Below are 15,687 nucleotides of genomic sequence, written 5' to 3' on the forward strand. Positions count from 1 at the left end.
GCTGTCCAGCTCACTTCATCTCTGCCTTCGCCTTGGTCACATCACAAGAAACCATCTCCGGCGTTCCTGTTTAAAGACTGGCTTGCTGACATCCCTTCTGGCTCCTTATCCTGCTTGCTGTCCCTCTACTTGGATCCCTGACTTCTGGTCTGGCTGATTACCCGAATTGGTTACTGAACTCTGGCCTGGCTGACTACTTGATCCGGTTACTGGACTCTGGCTATGCTTTGACTATGCTTACTCTATTTACCTTTTTATTTTTTATTAATAAACAAGTGTGATTTAATTGTACTTCTATCTCGGTCTGGTTCATGGTTTCTGAAACATAGTTAGTCTGGTTGAAAATAGACACAAGTCCATCTAGTTCAACCAATCAATAACAACCTTTCCTACTAATCCTTCTGCCCATACGGACCACACTAGCCAACTATTAGGTGTCCTTAGCAACCCCCCTCCCCCCAACCTCCCCTGTTATGATTAAATAAATTAATATTAAGGAATCCATGGAAAGCACAAGTGCAAGGTACATATTGGAATAAAATTGAGGAAACTACGGAATAAGCTACACTCTTTATAAATGTGGGAATATGAAAGATGTAGAAGTTGCTTTTCTCCTAAAAATTTTATATCCTGTTCCCAATTTGCTGTAATGATAAAATCCAGGCCTATATAATTGCTGTAGGTACAAACAACTGTATGTACATGAACTGTGCCATAAAAACAAAACAAAACTTAAGATGCTTGGATGAAGTGTCGCCCGCGTGCTCCACCATTTATTTTTTCATCCAGGCATTGCTGCAATGCAACAGTCCATCCCCGTTCTGTCACTAAGCTTGTGTTCTGAAAACCCCAGGGTTTAGTATTCCCAAACCCTCCCACCGCTATCTCTCACAAACAAAAAATAAATTTCTCACTGTCAGTGTAAAAATAGATTTTCTTGCAGCCACCAAGCAGAATAAAATTCTTGGAAGTGCAAATATGATTGGTAATATAGAAAGGAAAGAGAGAGAGAAGAAAGGATAGAGCTCTGGCTACCAAAGTACACCCCCAGTGACTCTGTGAGGTATCTGCTGATTATGGGAATGGTGGCTAACAATGAAAATGAAGTGAACTTTTTGATTTTAGCACAGCTGTAGTGTTTGCTGGGCTGCATTAGTAAATCATTAGTAGCTCACTGTTTTCATCTGTAGCTTTATATTGCTAATTAAAGCAAGTTGGCCTGAAACAAAAATTTATTAAAAAAGCATGGGCACATACCTTTCGGCACTGTCAAGTGTCAGTATATACCTTAAAACAAATGTAGCACCCTCTACCAATTACTAGGAGACTGTCAGTACAGGCAAATTTAGGAAGGCCTATGCTGCAAGCTAGGCCTGTCTATTTTGATCTGGGGGGCTGGGAGTGGTAGAGTAGCAGTGGGTGTGGCTCCCTGTGCTCTAATTCTGAGGTTCCTCCCCTGCTTCCAGGGAGAATGTTCTGGAAGAGGGGCTGGACCTAGACCTGGAGTGGCAGGCAGCTCATGTGGGAGCCCTGACCAATCCCCATCTGGTAATGGCAAGGGGCAGGTCTCCTACATAAGCTGAGGTAACATGCCACTGGGAGATTTTTCGGCTGAGTGAAGTGGAGGATGGCATACTACACAGCAGCAGGAGGACACCCCGATCTGGGGGGGTGTATAATCGCAGGAGGAGGTCCAGGGAGAGCTGTGAGGGAACCTTGCCATTACACGTCATTGGCAACTTCTTTATCATCACACAGTTGTTGATAAAGAACTCCTGGATCGGAGGGGCAGGTGAAGCTGTCAGAACGTATGGGCCAGTCAAGTTCCTCATCAAGGACTCAGGGCAGAGAGAGGTCGGAGAGTGTTACCACAGTGGCAGGCTGGATGTGCCAGGAAGTCTGTGAGGGAACTTCTACACGGTCATTAACAAAGTCTTCATCATTTACACAGTGAGTGATGAGGAGTCCTGGATCAGAGGAGAGACTGTGGGGATATGTGTCAAATCGATGTGGCCTGGGGGCACAGGATTTGCAGGCTGGGCTGGCTAGGAACAGTAGTCCACCATCCATCAAATGCTTTTAAACTACTAGGCATCTGGGGAGAGGTGCTGCAGGCCTCTGGCCTAGTAGCAGTGAGCAACCAGAGCTGGCTTAAGGACTTATTCAGAGTGGGTCCTTCTTGCTCATAGAAGAAGATGTGACATTACTTTACTTCAGGATAAGTTTTGTGCAGGAGGAAAGAAGTTCTGGGAACATTACTCTTACACGGTCAAGAGTGATGTCCTCATTCTTTACACGGTAATGGATGGGGAATTTTTGGAAGCAATACTCTGCAGGAGTTGAGCGGAGGAGCAGCAACAGTCTGCATGGTGATGCAGGAGGAAGATCATAGCAATTATAAATGCACATCATCTCTTCTGGCTCTAACTATGTGCTAGTGTGTGAAATCTTTAAAATATGATGGCAATTGAACTAGGCTATGGGCATTAGAGGTGCGCATCTTCACTGGTCTCATGATTCGATTTGATTGCGACTATCTGGTCGATTCAATTCCGCGATGCATCGCGATGCAACACGATGCATCATGATTACAGACAAACTCCCACTTCTACTTGGGCCGTCTAGGTGGCCCTTCCACCCTGCAAACTTCTGGGACACACCACAGGTCTTAAAAGATTGCCCAGCCATTCAGAACAGTGCAGTGCGACATGCGCACCCTTTACACTTGCTTTTTCTTAGCTTTGCTTCGCTTCAAAAATTATACCCCATGTAGCTTCAGTGGTGCTTCAAAGCGTCTTCAAAGCCTCCATAGAAGTCTATGGCAAAGCTCGCTTGAAGCCTCATCGAAGCCCCATCAAAGCTTCACCAAAGCCCCACCGAAGCCTCATGGAAGCACCAAGCAAAAGCTGGTGTAAACAAAACTGTAAGCTAACCATTTTATTTAGTGACAGGAGCTTTAACAAAGCGTGTCTGAAGCCATGTTTTGAAGCCAGTGTGAACAAGTCCAAAGGGTTAATAGCGTCAGCAAAGCGTGGTGCCCATTGATTCCAATAGCAGGGGTGGTGCAGGAGCAGTGCGCCTGAAAGATGCTGTTTGCAGGACTTTTACTAATGTCCTCCAAGCGCACCGCCCCAGTGTGAAAGCACTCGGGCTCTTACACTGGGGCTGCAGGGGAGGTGTTTTTCAGGCACTTTAATACCGCTATTTTTTAGCCCAAAAGCACCTGAAAAATGCCCCAGTGTGAAAGGGGTCTTAAGGACTCCATACAGCACTATCAAACTGGAGCCCAAGAGCATTTAGAGGGGTTAGAGAAAGTTGCTAGACTTTTTTTTTAGTGCTTTGTGCCAAAATAAATGTTGTCATCATGAGTCAAGAGTGTTGAAGGAAGATTCCTTTATTGATATTGGTGCCAGGTCCAGATTGGCTCAACTATTCACTTCATCCCTTTGGACGTGTACCTCTGCCTGAAACTTTTTTGCGGGTGTTTACTCCAATGACTATGGCTATTCAGCTATCTGGGCAAAATTTTGCTAGTTAAACATAAGGAAGAAATGTGATGCTCCAGAGACCAGAAAGGCTGATTTTAAGCGTCTGTCACTTGTAATTCCTTAGCAGACCATCAGACAAGGTGAATTCACCAGCAATGTCTCCTTTCATTACGTAATAGGAGATTAAATAAAATCTTCATATAATAAATGACCTTCACTGAGTCTAAAACTAGTTCAATTCTGTCTTTCATCCATTATTGGATTTGGCCAGTGCTGAATTGTCTTAATGTGTATGTAAAGGCATTCACCCCTCTGTTTGTTCTGGTGACAATTTTCACAAAGACAGGAAGTGAAATGAAGATCTAACATGTTTGAGTTTTCCCCAGAGCAGAAGTGAAGGTGAACATCCAATGATGACAATTGTTTTAGTGTCTTAGGCTGGCCATAGACGGGCAAATTCCTTTCCTGCAATCCGTGGCCATAGACAGTGCTGACTGGGAAATCCCTCCTGCTGAGACATTTCTCTTGGCGGGGAAGCCATCCCCATCTGGAAAAGACAGTGATTATTTCTAGCAGCTATAGCAGCCACTAGCGATAATCACAAGTAGCAAGAATCACAACTTGTTACAATCAGCATGCCCATACATGGTTCAAATCTCTGCTGGTTTCTGCTGAACCGGTCAAGACTCGAGCCATTTATGGCGGGCCCTAGATGAGAGTTTGACTCACTAGAGGGAGATTTATTCTTCATTTCCATTTGCACCTCTATCTGGAACATCCTCTATGCTTCTTTCCTCCTCAGTTGTCCTTTTATTTATATAAAAAAAATATTATTTAACCAGTGTAATCAGTTAAAGTGGGGTACCCCCTAAAAAAAAAAAATTAAAAGTCAGCAGCTACAAATACTGCAGCTGCTGGCTTTTAATAATCGGACACTTACCTGCCCCAGGGTCCAGCGATGCGGGGGAACGAAGCCCCCCCCTCGCTCCCCGCTCCGCTCGGGGCGCCGTCATGCATACTGTGGGCACCCGGCTGTGGCTTCACAGCCGGGCACCCACTGCGCATGCGCGAGCGGCGCAGGGCGCCGTGATACGCCGTACAGTCACCTGGGACACATGACAGGTCCCAGGTGAATGTGCGGCGCGAGGGGAAGTGATGTCACCAGCCTGGGCAATGAGGAAGGCAGATTACGAGGGACCCCCTAGCAACCGGAATTTAGAGGTGAGTAAAAATTTTTTTTTTTGCCAATTATTTTATTTTTATTTTTTTTTACAAATTTTAAGCACTTTTAATTTTTTGGTGGCAATACCACTTTAATTAGCTATTTAACTGCTTTAAAGCTGAACTCTAGAGAAAAGAAAAATCCCAGATAGCAAGGATAACTTGTCACAAATTTGTGAATTGTAAGTCTGTTAGCTTGCTGCACATTTTCACTGGCATTTTGTACACTTGCAGAGCACCTGAAGCACAACTTCTAGTTGACACTTTTCCAATTTGTAGCAAATTTGCGTGTCAACTCTTTAGTAAGAGCAAAGTTGCAGTGGTGAGTCTACAAAATTCAGCCACAGTGACCCCTGTGGTGGGATGACTATTGCACAACATAACTGAACCAGAACTTGCGGCAGACTTGCAGAATGTTTGCAAAGAAAGTTGATCTGGAGTCATGCAATGTGAACTTCCTGCAATTGTGCAACAAACTTGTGAAGTCTTCAAGTCTAACGATATGTTAGCAAGTAATTTTCAAACTTGCAGAACAGTTGCTTGCTATCTGGGATGTTCCTTGCAGCGGGTCTGCTTCCAAACTGCAAGGGTTGAATGCTCATTTAGGTCTATAGGACTAAAAAAAAGCACTTTAGTTTATACAATCCTCCACTCCCCTGGCAGCCAGCACTCTCCTCTACTCCCCTGTGCTCTGGCAGTGGACAGTCCTTTGGAATCCTCACATCCAATGGAGATCTATGGAGAACCTTCAATTGCTGCAGGGACCAGTCTAAAGCCTCGTACACATGATCGTATTTTCCACAGACAAAGAATCAGATTTTTGTCCAAAAGGCGTGTGTCGCGAACTTGTCTTGCATACAAACAGTACACAATTGTCGGCCAACAAACATGAACGCAGTGGCGTACTACGTGGAATTTCAGCTCTTGAGCTTCACCCTTTGGGCACCTTCTGCTAATGTCGTGTTTGCTGAGCATTGATTCCGAGCATGTGTGTTTGTACTTTGGACTTTTGTGTGACGGACTGTACACCCGATACGAAAATCTGACAACAGACTGTTGTCCACTGAAAATTTACTAGCCTGCCATCCAACATTTGTTGGCGGAAAGTTGGCCAGCAATTGTCCAATGGAGCGTACTAACGGTCTGATTTTTAGGCAAACATTCCCTGCCGAAAATCCGATTGTGTGTATGAGGTTTTATAGCCTGGAGAGAGTCTGTGGGAATAGAGGATCGGGTAAGTAAAGCTGACTTTTCTTGAGCCCCTAATCTAAATAGGGTTTTAGCTGTTCCTTGAACAATGAGCCAACTCTGCCTCTCAGATAAGTTCCTATTTACACCATTGATCTTTTTAGCTATCTGTAAGGGGGTAATTCTTCCCAATGACTACAACTCTTTGGGAAGGCACAGCAGTGTAGTGCTTAGCACTCTCACCTAGCAGTAAGAAGGGTTGCTGGTTCAAATTCCAACCACAACACTACCTGCCTGGAGTTTGCATGTTCTCCCTATGCCTGTGTGGGTTTCCTCCAGGTACTCTGGTTTCCCCCCAAAGACATGCAGGTAGGTTAATTGGCTTCTATCCAAAATTGACCCTAGTATATGAATGGGGACCTTGGATTGTGGGCTCCTTGAGGGTAGTGACCAATGTGAGTGTGCAATGTACAGGCATAGGGACAAGTGTAGACACTCAGGTTGAACTGGATGGACTGGTGTCTCTATTCAACCTTACTAATTATGTAAAGTGTGTGGAGCATTTTTCCCACTGACCATTATAGATATAGTAATTTTTATCAGAGGTTCCCTGAGACCGGAAAGTTATTTTAAGGGTTCCTGTGTGTTGAAAAGGTTGAGAAAGGATGATTTAACCTTTGTAGAGTGAAGGCAGTCCCACTAAAAGGAATCATTTTCCCTTCCCAGTTCAGCTTTATTTGTATATTGGGACAAAAATATCACAACAGGTAAAGTACACCTGATAAAACCCAGCTATGCACCCCAAGTCTTGTCCAAGTCTATATTCTGTATGTTTGTCCCACTGTGAGGATTTTGAAAAGGATCAGAAATGCTTGTTGCTTCAGCAAATGTTGAATTGATTAAAAATTGAGGTCAGACAATTTGCATTTTCCCCCCTCTTCTCATAATGTGGAAATAATTGTGATCATAGCCACAAAAATCTAAAGAAAAAATGAGTCTAGCAATCAAAGCTAATGCCGCGTACACACGATTGAATTGTCCGGCGTACTTAGTCCAGCAAATAATCCGGCGGATAGTCCGGCGGACTTTCTACCGAACGGACTTGGCCACACATGGACACACAGAAAGTCCGGCGTTTGCTAGTGTGATGACGGGACTAGAAAAAGGAAGTTCAATAGCCAGTAGCCAATAGCATCATTTTCGTACTTGCTTCTGAGCATGCGTCATTCTTAGTCCGCCGGACTTTACGCTGAGAAAGTCCGCTGAAGCCCACACATGATCGAATTGTCCGGTGAAATGTGTTTCGGAGGACTAAGTACACCGGACAATTTGATCGTGTGTACGCGGCATAAGATCTGAAAGCAATGTTTACATACTCTAAAAAGATTCTCCTTCAAATCCCTTCCAGGTATGGTTGCCACCTCAGCCCTTTAAACCACAACACATATTAAAGCGGAGGTCCACCCTAAAGTGGACCTTCCGTTCATTGGAATCCTCCCCCCCTCCGGCGCCACAATTGGCACCTTTCAGGGGGGAGGGGGGTGCACGTACCTGTACAGTACAGGTATCTGCACCCACTTCCGGGATAGCTCTCTGGGGAAAGGGGCGTAGATTTACGCCCCTTACCGAAAGTCCCCCGCTGCCTGCTGGGAAACACACAGATCCCAGAGGCAGCGGGTCCATCCTTATTGCGCAGCGCGACTCGCACATGCGCAGTAGGGAACCGGGAAATTAAGCCGAAAGGCTCCACTTCCTGATTCCCATACCCAAGATGGCGGCGGCAGCACCCGAGAGACGATCGAGAGATCGGCTTCGGGTGCCGACATCGCGGGCGCGCTGGGCGGGTAAGTGTCCTTATTTTAAAAGTCAGCAGCTGCAGTATTTGTAGCTGCTGGCTTTAAAAAAAAAAAACGGCGGAACTCCCGGCGGACTCCCGCTTTAACTACACAGATTCTGTGGCTGATTAAGCTGGTAATTAAACTCACTTGGTGTTTTATCTGCATTCAATTAGCCTCAGAACCTGTGTAATTCAACAGTGTTCGGGTTTAAAGGGATGAGGTGGCAACTCTACTTCCAATTTGCAAGACAGGGCCCTGCAGCCTCTTCTTCACTATGCTCTGGCGGTTGTATGCCATTTCAACACCAATTCCAAAGCAGAGCTTATATGCCAGCATCGGACATAAGAACGCTGAGGGTCAGTCCACTGCATGAGGGGAGCAATCAGGGGCGGACTGACAACTCATGGGGCCCCCAGGCAATAGGAGATTATGGGGCCCCCAGGCAATCAGACATTATGGGGCCACACAGTATACACAAACACACACATACACAGTATACAATTACACAGTATACACAGACATGTTTTTATTGGCTGAGAAGGTACTGGAGAGGTGGGGCAGCTATAATCTAAGGATTTTTAGACCAAAAGGATGCCGGTAAGGGACATTTCAGAGACAGATGTAAAAAAAAAAACACAGATTTTTACATACTTTCCCTGGTTTTACTGAGGCTGGCAACCCAGATGGGGCCCCTTAGTGGCACGGAGCCCTCGGGCAGTGCCCGAGTGGCCCAATGGTCAGTCCGCCCCTGGGAGCAATGGAGAGCACAGGCTGCCAGGGGGAGCGAAGGATCGGGTAAGTAAAACTTATTTTTGCTGCCCCATAGGCCTAATATACATGAAACCCTTGTAGTACAGAAGCCGCCCCACTGAAGAGCAGGGTCAGATTAAGAACATCATGGGCCTGGTGCTGAGGATTTTGATGGGGCCTTTTATAAACAATAAATAAATAAAAATGCTAACTATTTTTTGTTATAACAAATTAAATTAAAGAGAGAGAGGGAGGAAGAGAGAGAGAGAGAAAGGGGATGAAAGAGGTGTGAGGGGTAAGGGAGGGAGGATGAGAGAGAAAGGGGGGGATGGGAGAAAGTGGAAATGACATCAACGCAGCCTGGCCAAGGCAAATGACGGAAGGCACAGAACCCAGAAGGAAGGCCGGGTGAAGATGGAAGTGCCCGGGCTCCGCCAGACTTCACAGCACAGCACTGGAGGGCTCAGTCTGACAATTTAAGTGTACCCTAATGTGCTAATATGCTGGGCACACTTTTACATTATGGCATAACCTACCCCTGGGCCTCTAAAAAGTAGTAATGTTAGAAAAGTTTACTACCGCTTTACTATCACCGGAGCCTCTCATGGGGCCCCTACTGACCCTGTGGCCCTTGGGCAGTGCCTAAGTACATGGTTGTCAACATTTCAAAAATATTTTCAGGGACGCTTTTTTTTACAAGTGCTATATTTAGAGTAGCTGACATCCCCCGTGTTCCTCTATACATCACAATAGTAATTACAAAATAAAATAAGTACTAATAATGGGGCAGAACAAATATGAGGACTGTGAGATTTCCTTTAGTTGAACTGACAAAAGTGCCCATTCTAGAGCTGGTAACATTGAGGAACATATAATTTTAACATATAATTTTAAAGAACAGTTTTTGTGGGTAAGAGGCATAGGGGAGGAGTGTGGATGGTATAAAAGTGGGAAGTACGTGCAGGTGAGGGAGAGGAATGTGGAGGGTCTAACAGTGGGCACTATGTACATGAGAGGAGTGCAGAGGGTATGGCAGAAGGCACTATGTACAGGAGAGGAGTGGGCAGTATGCACAGCAGAGGAGTGTAGAGGGTATGAAATTGGGCACTATGTATAAGAGAAGAGTGTGGAGGGTATGACAGTGGGCACTATGTACAGGAGAGTAGGACAGTAAGCAGTAATTACAGGAGAGGAGTGTGGAGGGAGGGTATGACGGTGGGCACTATGTATAGGAGAGGAGTATGGAGGGTATGAAAGTTAGTAGTATGTACAGGAGTGGAGGGTATGACAGTGGGCACTATGTATAGGAGAGAAGTGTTGGAGGTATGACAGTGGGCACTATGTATAGGAGAGAAGTGTTGGAGGTATGACAGTGGGCACTATGTATAGGAGAGGAGTGTGGAGGGTATGACAGTGAGTAGTATGTACAGGAGAGGAGTATGGAGGGTATAGCGGTGGGCACTATGTATAGGAGAGGAGTATGGAGGGTATGGCGGTGGGCACTATGTATAGGAGAGGAGTATGGAGGGTATGTCGGTGGGCACTGTATAGGAGAGGAGTGTGAAGGGTACGACAGTGGACACTATGTACAGGAGAGAAGTGTATGACAGCGGGCACTATGTACAGGTGAGGAGTGTGTAGGATATGACAGCGGGCGTTATGTATAGGAGAGAAGTGTGGAGGGTATGACAGTGAGCAGTATGTACAGGAGAGAAGTGTGGAGAGTATGACAGTGGGCACTATGTATAGGAGAGAAGTGTGGAAAGTATGACAGTGGGCACTATGTATAGGAGAGAAGTGTGGAGAGTATGACAGTGGGCACTATGTATAGGAGAGAAGTGTGGAGAGTATGACAGTGTGCACTATATATAGGAGAGGAGGATGAAGTAATCTGGGAAGGAAAAATGTAAAGGTTTGTGGAAGGATGTTTAGGAACTTGCGTAGTGGTTAAGCGGGCCAGACATGGATTGCAATTACACCAATTAAGCAGAGACCAGCCATAGTCGATCTATGTATGGGCTAGCTGGTTTTACACAAGTCAACCTATTAACCGACTTGAGTGCAACCAGCCTGTAAGGTTTTCCCCAAAACAATGCTAGCTATAGTTAGCAACACTAATCATTGTATTCACTGGCAGAACACAATAACACTGCTGGAGTGATTGCCCCATTCACAGGGCAGCTGGTGAGAGGGTGTGTGGGGACAGGCTGGGGAGAGATACTAGTCAGTCCCTGGGTAGGCACTGGTTAGTATCAGAGCCAGATACACACAGGTTACATACGCCACGATCATTAGAGTGAGAGCAATAATTCTAGCACTAGACCTCCTCTGTAACTCTAAACATGTAACCTGTAAAAAAATGTAAAGCATGGCTTAATACACAAAAAATCGTGATGATTTTTACATGTAGGAGAGAAGTCTCAGAATGGGCCTGGTTGCCAAGGGGTTAATTATCATAAGTAATATACAAATAATTATTATAAGCACTGTGAGTTCATCCTCTCAGTCTGCTGCAGAGCGTTCCAGCTTGTATCTATACTGCCGCTCTGTATGTAGCTTCTGACAGGCTGCGCAAGGAGCCCCGTATCTCCGGAACCATATATGATAGCAGCCCCATATTTTAACCAGTGCTGGGGTGGGTCTTTAGCCACCAAATATGGGGTCTCTGTGACTCCTGATCGCCGAGCTACAATCCTCGAAGTCGATCTTTTTTTTTTTTTTTTTTTTTTTTTTTGGGCAAATGGGCCTATCTTGAGAAAGGGGCCTGGAGCTGCAGCTCCAATAGCCTCTATGTTAATCCGGCCCTGCTGAAGAGGAGCTTTTTCCTTTCCCTGGAGATAGGCTTTAACCTTTCATCCATCCTTTAAATGATAATGTTTGTTATTTTGAAAAGCCAGCATAAGGCTAGGTTCACACTATTGCGATGCGGGAACGCCGCGAATCCGCGGCGTTTTCCCGCATCGCTCACCTCCCGCCGGCAGTTCACACTGCCCTATGCGGACGGCTGGGGGTGTCAATGTTATGTTAATGACACCCCCAGATCCGTCGGCATATCGCAGTGCGATCTGCCGACTCGCACAGGAATCGGATCGCATGGTGTGAACCCCCATGCGATCCGATTCCGTTGCGGACCCAAAAAAGGGTCCTGTGCGAGTTTGCTGCGGGACCGCTGCGAGTTCAGCCATACTATCTGTATGGCTGAACTCGCAGTGCTACGGAGATCGGATGTGATTTGCTGTGCGAATCACATCCGGTTCTCCCCCCGCAGCGGTGTGAACCCAGCCTAAAGGAGGAAAAGTAGTAGTGAAAAAAGCATATACGGGTTAAATCAATCATTTTTAATATATTAGTCTTTCCTGATCTGTGTAACTGGGGGTGCGACCTTTGACTACAAACTTTGAACTAAAAAGTGACAGTCTTTTTTTTTTTTCCCCTGAAATTTGGGAGCTATGGCTACAGATAAGCAGATAACTTCTCAAGCATGGGAGGGGAGTGTTAGGTGTGACCTCAACAAGTCACCTATTTGTCAGGTTATGTTACCGTTTCCCAATTGTTAGTTAGAGTTCTTATCCAAGCAAAGAGACACGGAGATATTATTCAGTATTTCTGCTCAGAAGTCCGTCGTTAACTCTGACTGTCTCTGACTTTCTCTGGCTCTGAGCTCTTTATTACTTCTCTTTTATAGACAGAAAAGGGCAAACATCAGCAAATGTAAAAAAACAACATTTTTGCAAAGGAAAGACAATTCTCCGGGTGTTATCAGCTGATAAGACAATCTTCTGGGCGTAGACTGCTTTTTAGGGCTGATGCGGCCTCTTCTTGATGAGTACGTGACTAAAGATGACGAATCCTTATTTTACAAAGAAGGATAGAAAAATACATGTATTTAGTAAGACATACGGTCAACCATTTTGTTTTGACACCCCTTAATCCTTACATTTCCCCCTTTGACATCACCCCTCCCTCTTGCCCTGGGTCCACCTGAACAAGTTCTAGTCGGCCTATATCCAGAGTACTCTCCCTGACCGCGAGTTGTCAGAGGGGTATACACCCATCCCCCTGGACAGTACCAACATCTAAAATTCAGGAAGAGTGGCTTTTCTGACAGATGGGTGATGTCAAGAATCTAAATCTACCTATCTTCACAAAAGTTCCATCTTTTCCGCATCATTTACCTTGGCTTTCTTGCAAAAGCACATAAGCAGTTTAAAGCATGCATAAAAGAAAAATACGAATAAGAGCACCACTATAATCGTCATTGCTGCCTTCTTAACCCAAGAGAATAACCCTGAGAAACTAAAAGTTCCACCAAACGGATCCCAGTCGCGACCAATATTTCGGGCCTTCTCTTGTAAATTCTTTACTTCCGTACGGTGTTGTGCAATGATGTCATAATAGTCAGGTACCTCAATGCTGGTGTTATGTATCCAAGTACAGCACTCATAGTCCTCAGTAGTTTCACAGAGTCCTGTCAGTGCTGCACTCATACTTTCAATTGCTAATTCATGTAATTCTAATTGTTGTCTGATGGCTCTGGTCTCCAGATTTAACTTAGTAATGTCATCAGAGTTTTTCTCCAAAACATCATTAATAATTCCTGTATAGTTATTTAGTCTTTTCATTAAGTCTATACCCCATCCTGTCCAGGACGGGAACCAAGCCCATGCCATGTCCTTCTTCAGGAATATTTCTCTTTTACTACGATACCTGAGGGGATATCTAGGGTGCATGCTAGCTTCTAATAGGTGATCACCTCGTTCATCACCTACTACTCCCATTACTGGTACTAAACTTGCGAGGTAGCACCATCCCTGAGCTCTTCTAGGTATCCAAGTATAACATTTATCCTCACAACAGATGTATATATTGTTTCCTAGAGCTACTGATCTTGAACTGATATCATTTCTATAACGAGAGGTGTATCCATAGAGGGATAAGTTGGATACTAACCACCTAACATTATTATCCACAATGTTAGTGAAGTCAGATAATGTCTGGTGTGTGCTGGAATTACTGGGATAGAAGCTTCCATTTAATACGACAATGGACAAATTAAACTTGCTGTCTTGGCATTCTCCATTTCCTCCCGTTGTGTTCCCTAAGTTGAAACACCAATCAGGGGAAAAGGCGAGACCATTTGACTTAAACATTACTGTCTCGCTGGTATTTGTTCTAATTATGTTAATGCTACTGTTAGCAAGATCAGTATAGTTTATAGGAACTGCCATCAGTGGTATACTTGCTGTGCTGGGGTGTAATTTGCTACAAATCCAACATTTCTCATATCCTGACTTCTGGGCATAAGCATATTTAAACTTCAGTAATAACATTTTTTTAGAAAATCCTTCATCCTTGTGTATTTTATTCTGTGAGGTAACCAAACTATTAGCCAGGATTACTGAAACAATAAAAAGATACATGTTGTCATTTGCCAACTGGCTCCTTTTTACAATGAGAAGCGTGGATCCAGGTAGGTTTCCCTTCCAATTTCACTGAGGTTGCTGTAATCAATAGCACCTGGAAAGGACCTTCAAACCTTGGTTCCAGTGTCTTTCTGGTATGTTTCTTTACATACACATAGTCTCCTGGTTGTAGATCGTGAGTACCTGTGACAGAATTAGGGTCTGGAAGAGAAGAATACACACTCTTGTGGATTTTAGTCAGACGCTGTTGCAACTGTATTACATACGTAGTTAAACTATCACATTGTAATTGCATACTTTGAGGAAAATATAAACCTAATCTAGGTGCACTTCCAAACAGTATTTCATATGGGGATAACCCAGTTTTTCCTGTTGGGGTGTACCTAATAGAGAACAAAGCTAAAGCTAGGCACTCAGGCCATGGTTTGTTCAACTCCTGCATAGCTTTTTGTATTTTCAGCTTGATTGTACCATTTACTCTTTCTACTGATCCTGAACTCTGTGGGTGGTAAGGAGTATGAAAACTTTGTTGAACCCCTAACATTGCCATCACATTTTGCATTATTTCTCCCGTGAAATGTGTCCCCCTATCTGATTCTATTGTTTCTGGGAGACCAAACCTAGGTATCAGCTCAGTAATCAGTTTCTTGGCGGTGGCTTTTGCCGTAGCTGATTTCACAGGATAACTTTCGGACCAGCCTGAAAATAGGCAGATGCACACGAGAACAAATTCAAAGGGGCCGCTCTTAGGCATTTGTATGTAGTCAATCTGCAGTCTCTGAAAGGGATATTGGGCCCGGACCTGATGTTTACGTGGGGTTTTCACTCTCTGTCCTGGGTTATTAATCAGACAGATTTGGCATGCAGCACAGTAGTTCCTTGCAGTACTACTGAATCCAGGGGCTAGCCATCCTTGGCTTACAATCCTATACATAGAATTGGAGCTGACATGAGTGGGTAAGTGAACAGCCGCTGCCATTGCTGGGTATAGAGAGGCAGGTAGGCATATTCTGCCTCCTTCCCTCCATATATTGTCAAGGCCTAGTGCAGCTCCCTCCTTAACCCAACGGTCCTTCTCAATAGCCCCTGCTTGTTCCTGTAGTTCCATTAGCTGCTGCCATGTGGTTTCGGGCATACTCACCTGTACCGTGGCTAAGGTCTCAGGGCTTACTTCCCCTAGAGCTGCCTTCTTTGCAGTTAAATCTGCAAATGCGTTTCCTTTTGCCTCAGTTGTTTTTGCGCTTGTGTGTGCCGCTATCTTCATGATGGCTACTTTTATAACCTTTTGAAGATTGTTCAGGACTCTTTTGATTCCTTCACCATGTTTAACAGGTGTGCCTGCTGCTGTAAGGTAACCTCTAGCTTTCCATATGTGGCCATAATCATGTGCCACACCGTAGGCGTATGCGGAATCAGTGTAAATGTTCCCTTCTTGTCCCTCCAAGTGTTCTAGGGCTTTCTCTAGAGCGGTTAGTTCCGCTTCTTGTGCCGACATGTGTGCTGGTAGTGACTTTGCCTCAATTACCTGTGTGTCCGTTACCACAGCATAACCTGTGTGATATTTACCTTTGTCATCGGCAAATCTACTACCATCTATGTACAGTGTGTGTTCTGCATTTGCAATGGGTATGTCTGTGACATGTGGGAACCCCGTGGTTTCTTGTTCCATAAGTTGAAAACAATCGTGTTCATCAGATGTTATGTCTTGAAACGAAAGTGTGTCAGAATCCTGAGTATCTTGTGCTGTATCTACACCATTATCATCATTACTCCCCCCTG

Source organism: Lithobates pipiens, unplaced genomic scaffold (genome assembly GCF_037356315.1).
Source record: "Lithobates pipiens isolate NorthernLeopardFrog02 unplaced genomic scaffold, aLitPip1_a1.2 Scaffold_28, whole genome shotgun sequence".
In the NCBI taxonomy this organism is placed as follows: Eukaryota; Metazoa; Chordata; class Amphibia; order Anura; family Ranidae; genus Lithobates; species Lithobates pipiens.